This window comes from Rhinolophus sinicus, chromosome 17 (genome assembly GCF_057876585.1).
Source record: "Rhinolophus sinicus isolate RSI-liver-muscle chromosome 17, RSI-T2T, whole genome shotgun sequence".
Lineage (NCBI taxonomy): Eukaryota > Metazoa > Chordata > Mammalia > Chiroptera > Rhinolophidae > Rhinolophus > Rhinolophus sinicus.
The window spans coordinates 134,591,419-134,600,684 of record NC_142517.1 but is presented as its reverse complement, the minus strand read 5'-3'; the positions used below and the strand labels follow the sequence as shown (position 1 = coordinate 134,600,684).

The 9,266-nt window shown below is 36.5% G+C and overlaps 1 pseudogene; it reads right to left on the bottom strand.

Annotated features, from left to right (window-relative positions):
- Positions 1 to 2,571: 2,571 nt before the first annotated feature.
- On the bottom strand, positions 2,572 to 3,953 carry LOC109457922 (tubulin beta chain pseudogene; annotated as a pseudogene).
- Between the last annotated feature and the right edge of the window lie 5,313 nt (positions 3,954 to 9,266).

Genomic DNA, 9,266 nt, shown 5'->3' with positions numbered 1-9,266 from the left:
AAAAGGCAAAAGACACAGTCTCTGAATGCTAAATCTTGCTGAAGTTTAAAGATGTCTTCTGGATTTCTGTGAAGCAGAGATGGCCTCATAACAAGAGATAATGTTGTAGACACAGGTTGCTGAACTTAAAGGACATTAGGAAGAAGCCGTTCTTTACATGTAGCTGCCCAGGTTGCCACTTTGGAATGCATTTCTATCTATGAGGTATGACAATTAAGTTCGCGAAATTGTTGCAACGATGTTGCTAACCATTTTTGATATCAGAGGCATTATTCATTATAAATTTGTACCAACTGGACAGTTAACCAAGTTTACTGTTTGGAAAGACTGCATGAAAAAGTTAGATGACCTGAACTTTTTGCCAACAATTCATGGCTCTTGCATAACGAAAATGCACCAGCACACATGGCACTGTATGTGAGGAAGATTTTAGCCAGTAAACAAATAACTATACTGGAATACCCTCTGAACTCACCTGATCTGGCCCCCAATTACTTCTCTCTTTACCTAGAGATAAAGGAAATATTAAAAGGAAGACATTTTGATGACATTCAGGACATCAAGGGTAATACATGACAGCTCTGATGGCGATTCCAGAAAAAGAGTTCCAAAATTGCTTTGAAGGGTGGGCTAGGTACTGGTGCCTAGTCCCAAGGGGAGTACTTCAAAGGTGACTGTAGTGATACTCAGCAATGAGGTATGTAGCAGCATGAGTTTTCTAGGATGAGTTCATGAACTTAATTGTCCAACCTCGTACTTGGTGGCTATGTGTGGACACATTTCCTGTAACTTCTGCAAACAGAGAGGTAAATGTTTTCTGGTTAATATTGCTGTGGTCAATTTAGTTTCTCTGACCCTACCCCACCTCATCAAGGATCAAGGCTTATCATTCAATCTTGACCTACTTTCTTGCCAGGATTTTCACCTGTCAGTTCAATCCTGGGCTCAACCAGCAGGAAACATGATGCTAGGGTAGAGGTCATAGATCAGTTCTCTGGCATTGCTCTTTATTCTCCTTCTTAAACAGTACTCATAGCTTTGTATGGATAGGGAGAGAGAAAACTGTAGGCCTGACAAGCTAGCCACGTCAGACAAATTCACTTCGGTGATCACTACTTGCAAGAAAGATTTTAGATCTGATTTGACCAATCTGATTTGGAGAACTTCTAAACAAAATGATTCTAAACACGTTCCCTTTTTGTAATCAAAATATAATCTATATATACCAAGTGCAAACATTAATAAATACAGTTTACCAAATAGGAATAAGATAAGAAACAGAGAATTCCTGATATCACCAACATTTCTTTTTGAATCACGTCCTCCTATTTATTTATTTATTTATTTTTATTGTGATAAGAATATTTTACTTGAGAGCTACCCTCTTCACATTTTTTTTCCAATTCCCATTTATTTTTGGCTCTTGTGACAATGTCATTTTTTTCAATACGAAAAAAAGCAAGTTCAACACAAAATGTAAATTTGAATTGTAGGATAGGACAAAACCGAGGGCAGGGGAGAAAAGGCAATAGCAAAAGTAGAGATGAGATGTTGTCAAAAGATGGAGTATGTCCTTTCCCCTCTTCTCCATGGAATGACTCAAACATTTAGGAGGCAGTACATACCTTTCCATACACATAGAGCAGTACTGATGTTCCTTTCTGGGGGTAATAAAAGGTGGGGAGGGCGTTTCTGGAGGCTTAGAGATCAATGCAGGTCTCTCTCTTCCTGCTTAACCCTTTCTCCAATGAGAAAAATGAAGGGATCCAATGTAAGAGAGAGGTAAGGTGGAAGAGGGAAGGATCCCACTTGACAGAGTGGGGCAGACCCCTGCAAAGGAAACAGAAATTAGGACAGAGCATGGAGGGAGACTGAAAATGAAGGTAATACTGCTATGTCTCCCCAAAATTAAGACCTACCCAGACCATCAGCTCTAATACGTCTTTTGGAGCAAAAATTAATATAAGACCCGGTCTTATACTACATTATATTATATAAGACCTGGTATTTATTATATATATTATATTATATTATATTATATTATATTATATTATATTATATTATACCCGGTCTTAAATTGAAATAAAACCAGGTCTTATATTAATTTTTGCTCCAAAAGATGCATTAGAGCTGATGGTTGGCTAGGTCTTATTCTTGGGGAAACACGGTACTAACACCTCCTCCAAAACTCAGAGAAGAGCAGGGAAATACCTGGAAACTAGGACTTGAATAGCCTCGATCCCACTCTCCAAAACTGGTCTAGAATGGGAAACCCCACCCCTTCCTTGTAGGGACTTTTCCCTGCCACAGTTACCATAGTTTCCTTTCCTCTTGGCTATCACATGGTCTTAGAATGGTGGCCAGCTCTCTGGGTTTTCAGCACACGGTTCTAAATGTGATTTGAATGAGACCCAGTTTCTTGAAGAGTTATCTTAAAAACAGAGAGGAAAATATTAAGTAGAAAGATGATATGAATGGGGTCGGAAGGAAATACAAGATTACCCAGAATGGCAGAAATCTAGATTTCCCAGAGTGGAAAGAGAGAGGAGACAGTCAACAAACAACAAATATTTATTGAGTGCTATTATTTGCCAGGTACTGTTCAAGAACCCCTCTAGAAGAAAAAAAAAAAAAAAACAGAAAGAAAGAAAAAGGCATAAAATGCCAGTTCTGAGGAGAGGAAAGGACACTTGAGGGCGAAAGTTGAGAGAACCTGGGTGGCGGGGCTTGGCCTTGGGCCTCCTCACCAAAATTTCCCTCTACTTCTGCGGTGGCATCCTCATACGGCTGGTACTAGGAAACCAGGTTGTTCATGTTGTTCTCAGCCTCCGTGAACTTCTTCTTGTCCATGCTGTGGTCTTTGCACCAGTGGGAGAAGACCTTCCCATGGAACATGGCAGTGAACTGCTCTGAGATTTGCTTGAACAGCTCCTGGATGGTCGTGCTGTTGTGTGTTGACCACCATCTTTAGGGTGTAGGATGGGATATTGTAAACAGCCATGTTGATGTTGTTTGGGATCCATTCCATAAAGTAGCTGCTGTTCTTGGTTTGCACATTGAGTGTCTTACAGGAAACCATCTTAGCATTGAATACCTACTGGGTGAGTTTAGGCCCAGTGAGGGCTCGATACTGCTGGATCCCATAGCTGGTTAGAGGGACAAAGTCAGGCAAGAAGTGGAGGTGTGGGAAGGGCACCATGTTGGCTGCCAGCTTGTGGTGCTCACCACTGAGCAGACCAGGGCAGCGGAGGCAGGTGGTGACACCACGCATCGAGGCTGAGACAGATGGTCAGGTCCCCATAGGTTGTTATGGTCAGCTTGAGCGTGCGGAAGCAGACATCCTAAAGAGCCTGGTTATCAGTGCAGTAGGTCTCATCAGTATTCTCTACCAACTGATGGGCAGAGAGGGTGGCCTGCAGGGCCCAACCACAGTGTTGGACACTTTGGGTGAGAGCACCACACTGAAGGTGTTTGCAATGTGGTCAGGATACTCTTCACGGATATTGCTGATTACCAAGGTACTGGTTCTAGAGCCCACAGTAAATGGATCAGCTGGAAGTCCTGCAGGCAGTCACAGCTCTCAGCCTCATTCACTGGCCTCTCAGGACCCAGTCAACCCACTTGGCCCAATCTGTGTAGTGGCCCTTGGCCCAGTTATAGCCTGCCCCAAACTGACAGAAAACGAAGATTATCTGTCTGAAGTTCTGACCAAAAGGACATGAGCAAACAGCATCCATGGTCCTGGGGTCTAGACACACCAAGATAGCATGAAGGACATATTTTCCACCTGTGGCTTCATTGGAATACAGGGAGATGCTACCCAGCCGCAGGTCACTGTCCCGGGAGTAGGTGCTGGTGAGGTCCATGCCCTGTTAATCACTGATCACTTTACAGAACTTGGCACTGATCTGATTGCCACACTGGCCAGCCTGGGAGTACACGACTTTCCTCATGGTTCAAATTTAATTTTTTTTTTTTTTTTTTCCCTTCCCTCAAAGTGTGTAGGAGGTAAGAAAACAGGTAACTTTTTTTTTTTTCCTCTGCTTCTGGTCGCAGGCTGGAAGGATGAGACATACCCCAGAGCCTAGAACAGTGAGGTCCAATTGCAGAGGCAGGATGGTTCTGAGAGCCCAATTAAAAAAAAAATTAAGTTAATAATAAAGTATTGTTAAGTATTAGCCTGACTTTGTACAGCAAATCTCCGGGACTTATTCACCTTACATAACTGAAACTTTATATCCTTGCAACAGCAACCCTCTTTTTTGGTAACTTTTTTATAGGTATATTCATTTATAAAGTATATATAACAACTTATATGTAATGTTCATCATAGAAGTTTCCTAAAAATAGAAATTTAAAGCAAAATGAAATCCAAAAAGAAAGAGAAGGTCACATTAGTGTAATGGGGATAACTTACATTTATTGAATACTTATTAGGTACCTGTGCTGCAAAGGATTATGGCTTGGAGAGTACATTCATTCCCTTTGCAGCTTGTCTGTCTGGATCATGATGTACACTTGCTTATTCCTGGTTTGCTGTTCTCCCAGATCAGGACACTAATTGCCTCCTGGCTTCTGTATTAACTTGCTTCATTTTGTTTTGATTTCTGAATTCAGCTTTGTAGACCTTCAGAGTTCATGTGTCTTCCATATTTTTTCTTACTTCCCCTGTATCTTAGCAGACACTTGTGTAGCTCTGCAATGTCTGCTTCAAACTCTGACTTCCTTTCACTCTGGGGGCTAATTTATCCTAATCTGCCTCATCCCATAGTTTCCAACAATGAACATGAGTCTTTGTGCTAAATATTTACAACTTCTTATGTTATAAATATCTAATAAAAATCTAAGGTTCCTTGTCTCAATGTCAGTTATTACATTATGTAGTATAGAAAGTCTGGGCACTAAAATATTATTATCTTTTGCTTTTAAGTGATGTCAATTTTTAAAAGTGTTCTGGAAAGCAATCAGTGTCCATCAATCAATGACTGGATAAAGAAGATTATATATATATTCATTTATAAATATATATATATATATAATCTTTATTATATATATATATATAATCTTCTTTATTCATATATATATGAATGTTTATAATGGAATATAAATATAGACATATTTATATTATATTATAAATAGACATATATATATAATGGAATATTACTCAGCCATTAAAAATAATGAAATCTTACCATTTGTGACAACATGGATAAACCTAGAATGTATTATGCTAAGTGAAATAAGTCAGACAGAGAAAGACAAATACTGTATGATTTCACTTATATGTGGAGTCTAAAAACAAAACAAATGAACAAACAAGAGAAACAGACTCATAGATACAGAGAACAAACTGATGGTTGCCAGATGGGAGGGGGGTTGGGAGGTTGGGTAAAAAAGGTAAAGGGATTAAGTGAAAATTGGCAGTTACAAAATAGTCACAGAGATATAAAGTATAGCACAGAAAATAGAGTCAATAAATTGCAGTAACTGGTAGGGTGTCAGTTATTGGGGAACACTTTGTAAATTATATAAATGTCTAATCACTATGATGTACACCTGAAACTAATGTAATATTGAATGTCAACTGTAATTTAAAAAAAAATAAATAAATGAAAGTGTCTTGGGAAAGAAACAAACATGGCACATATTTGTATCCAATCCTGACATTAAAAGATGGTCTTTTAAAATGTAAAACTATAGTGTGTGCTATTTCACATTCAAACATGCTATGCTCAGAATTTTTCGTCTGCAACGGTAGAACGCCAAGTTGGTCATTCTGCTGCTATTGTTCTGTCTTACCATGTTTCCCCGAAAATAAGACTTAGTCAGACAATCAGCTCTAATCCGTCTTTTGGAGCTAAACTTAATATAAAACCTGATGATTTATATTATATTATTATATTATATTATATTATATTATATTATATTATATTATATTATATTATATTACTGGTCTTATAGTAAAATAAGACTGGGTCTTATATTAATTTTTGCTCCAAAAGACGCATTAGCGCTGATTGTTAAGCTAGGTCTTATTTTTGTGGAAACACCGTAGTATTATCCCATTATGTACTGAGATCAGGAGGTTCAAAACTGTTGGTCTATCCTCGTGTCTTACAACCAGTCGCCACATTTTCTTTCTTTCTTTTTTTAATATTAATAGATTTTTTTAAATTTTGAAATAATGTCAGGTTTTGAAAGTTGAAAAGACCATAGTAATTGTTGAAAAGACAGTTACTCAAGATGTATTATCAATTATCAAACCCAGGAATCATTGATACAACACTGCCAGCTAATCTATAGCCCTTATTTAAATTGTATCCATTGTTTTAGTAACACCCTTGTTTTCTGGACCAGGATCAAACAGCTTTTACATCACTTTAGTCTCTTTCAGTCTGGAATAGTTCCTCAGGTCTTTTTCTTTGGTGAGTAATGTCCAGTAGTTTTGTAGGATGTTCCTCAAATTGGATTTGATATGTTTTCTCATGCTTAAATTCAGTTTAGGTATTTCTCAGAGGACTGTCACAGAAATGATATTGTACCCCTCTCAGATATTTTTTTGCTGCTGGCAATGTGCTCTATGATCACCTATTTAAGGTGGTGTCTCCCAAATTTCTCCACTAGAAAGTTACTTTTCTCTTTATATTTATCTTTGAAGACCTTTCTCTTTTTCCACATTTATTTGTTTGTTTATTCATTTATGTGCATATGTATCTGTTTGTTTAGACTCACAAATATATGTTTGGTTATAGGTTATAGTCAATATTCAATGAATTGGAGTACAGGTTATAATCTGTATTTGTCAGGGTTCTCAAGATAAACAAAACTAGTAGATTAAAGGATAATTATAGATATTAATAGATAGGAAGATAGATAGATAGATAGATAGATAGATAGATAGATAGATAGATAGATAGATAGATAGGAAGATAGATGGATAGTAGAAAGAAATAAAGAAATATGTGGAGATTTATTATGAGGAATTGGCTCATGTGATGATGGAGGCTGAGAAGTTCCACAGTCTGCAATCTCTAAGCTGGAGATACAGGAAAACGAGTGGTATAGTTCCAGTCTGAGTCTGGCGGCCTGACAGCCAGAGACAATGATGTAAATCCCAGTAGGAGAGCTGGAGAAAATGAGATGAGATGTCCCTGTTCAAGCAAGCAGACAGGGAATAAAAGGGGTCAATTTATCCTTCCTCCAACTTTTGTTCTAGCCAGGCCCCCAATGGATTGGATCATGCCTAAGCACACTGGGGAGGACCATCTACCAAAAACACTCTCACAGACACATTCAGAATCTTTCATCTGGGTACCCTATGGCCAGTTAAGGTGACACATAAAATCAACCATCACATAATGTATTAATATGATTATCTAGTATGATGTTCAAATTGTCTTGAAATTGGATGCTGGAAGCTTCCTTATATTGACTTCTCTTTGATTTTTGGAGACTTCCTTTCTGAGATGACAGAAGTGTTCTAGTCTTACTTTGTTTGTTCCTTTCACCAGTCATATAATTAAACTTATTTTTAATATTTTAATTAAAGTTTATTGGGGTGACAATTGTTAGTAAAGTTACATAGATTTCAGGTGTATGATTCTGCATTACATCTTCTATAAATCCCATTGTGTGTTCACCACCTACAGTCAGTTCTCCTTCCTTCACCATATATTTGAAGACTTTTTTCAAGTAGTATTGTTTCCCTTTATTGGAGAATGGTATTTAGAAACTAAGATCTCGGTACTAGGTGTGTCACTGCTAATGATGTGTCATTGTTTCTAGGTTCTGTCAGTTGAAAGAGCTATGAAATATATTATGTAAATACATAATCATATGCATATTTATATTTATTTTATATATCTATGTTAAAATTATTTGTATACTGGTACCTTCAATTCCAATTCAATACTGCAAAATTCATCCTAGCCTTCCTTCTTATTTATAACTCTTTTACTTAACAGTAAAAAATATGATATATATGAAATATGATAATATATGAAATATGTTATCTACAATATATTCACCCATTTGCTCAATTCTAGAATATATATGGTTTCAAAGTTGGTAACCTATATGTATGTCAAAAACAAATTTACTAACTAGAGTGCAATAGTTGTGTACATTTTCATTCACTTGAGTATGTAATTAAAATATTGTTGTCCAAAGTTTATTGGTTTGTTCTTTCCTTTTTCATCCCTTTCAGTGTGGTTATGCTGTTCTTCTGTAATACAGAAAGTTTTTGTTTTGTTTTGTTGTGGTTTGTAGTTCATTTACAATTCTCCCACAGAACTATTGATTTAAATTTTAATTTATTTTTCTGAGAATGTGAAATATTCACTAGGTTTTAAAAGTCATACCAAAGGTATATTCAGAGAAGTTTCACTCTCTCATCATCCCTTTTACGGCGTCCTCACTCCTCATTTTTTCCATGCCATTCTCACTCATCACCTATAGGTAAACAAGATCATTCTTTCTTGTCAATCTTTTCTGTTACTTTTTTTTTTTTAACCAAAGAGAGATAAAAGTGTATACTTTTATACCTCCTTCTGTCTTATATGACAGCTAATGTTCTACAGAGTCATTTTTTTTATTGTTATTTTTTCATTTTTATTTTTAGCAGTATACCCTAGAGATTACTTCATAGAAGTCTTCTTCATTCATCTTACAGCTGCATTTACATTGTGTTTGTTGTTTAATCAACCACTTTCCACTCTTCGGGATTTAGATTTCCAATATTTTGCAATTATAAGCAATGTGTCAATGAATCACCTTGTTTGTGTGTATTTTACATTGTTGGAGGAGTATCTTCATATTTCCCCTTTTCAGCGTGTCATGCACCAAATCGTCTGTGTCTTTCTAGAATACACTTTTCTTTTTTCTGTGAAAACTGTAACAAGCTTCTATACTTGACATCAGGTAACTTTGAGTGGTTCCCCAAAATAATAATCATCTAACATGAACATATTTTATTGCTCCAAAGGATAGCCATTAGAATGTGCCACTTGCTCAAAATGTATTCTAAATGTGAAGTTAAAAAATGTTCAGATCAATGAGAGGAAAAATAGAACGTGTGTGGAGTTTCCCAAAGGTAAACCAGCATTTAGCAAGTATTAGTATTCTCACTTGTACATAGTTTGAAGTAATTGCTGCTGATTTTCTTGGTATTATATCAATTGTTTTTGTGTTTTCTTATATCAAAAGTATGTTTCATCCTTCTCACACATTTAAACTGAATATATTTTCATAAAGTTTTATATATTTAG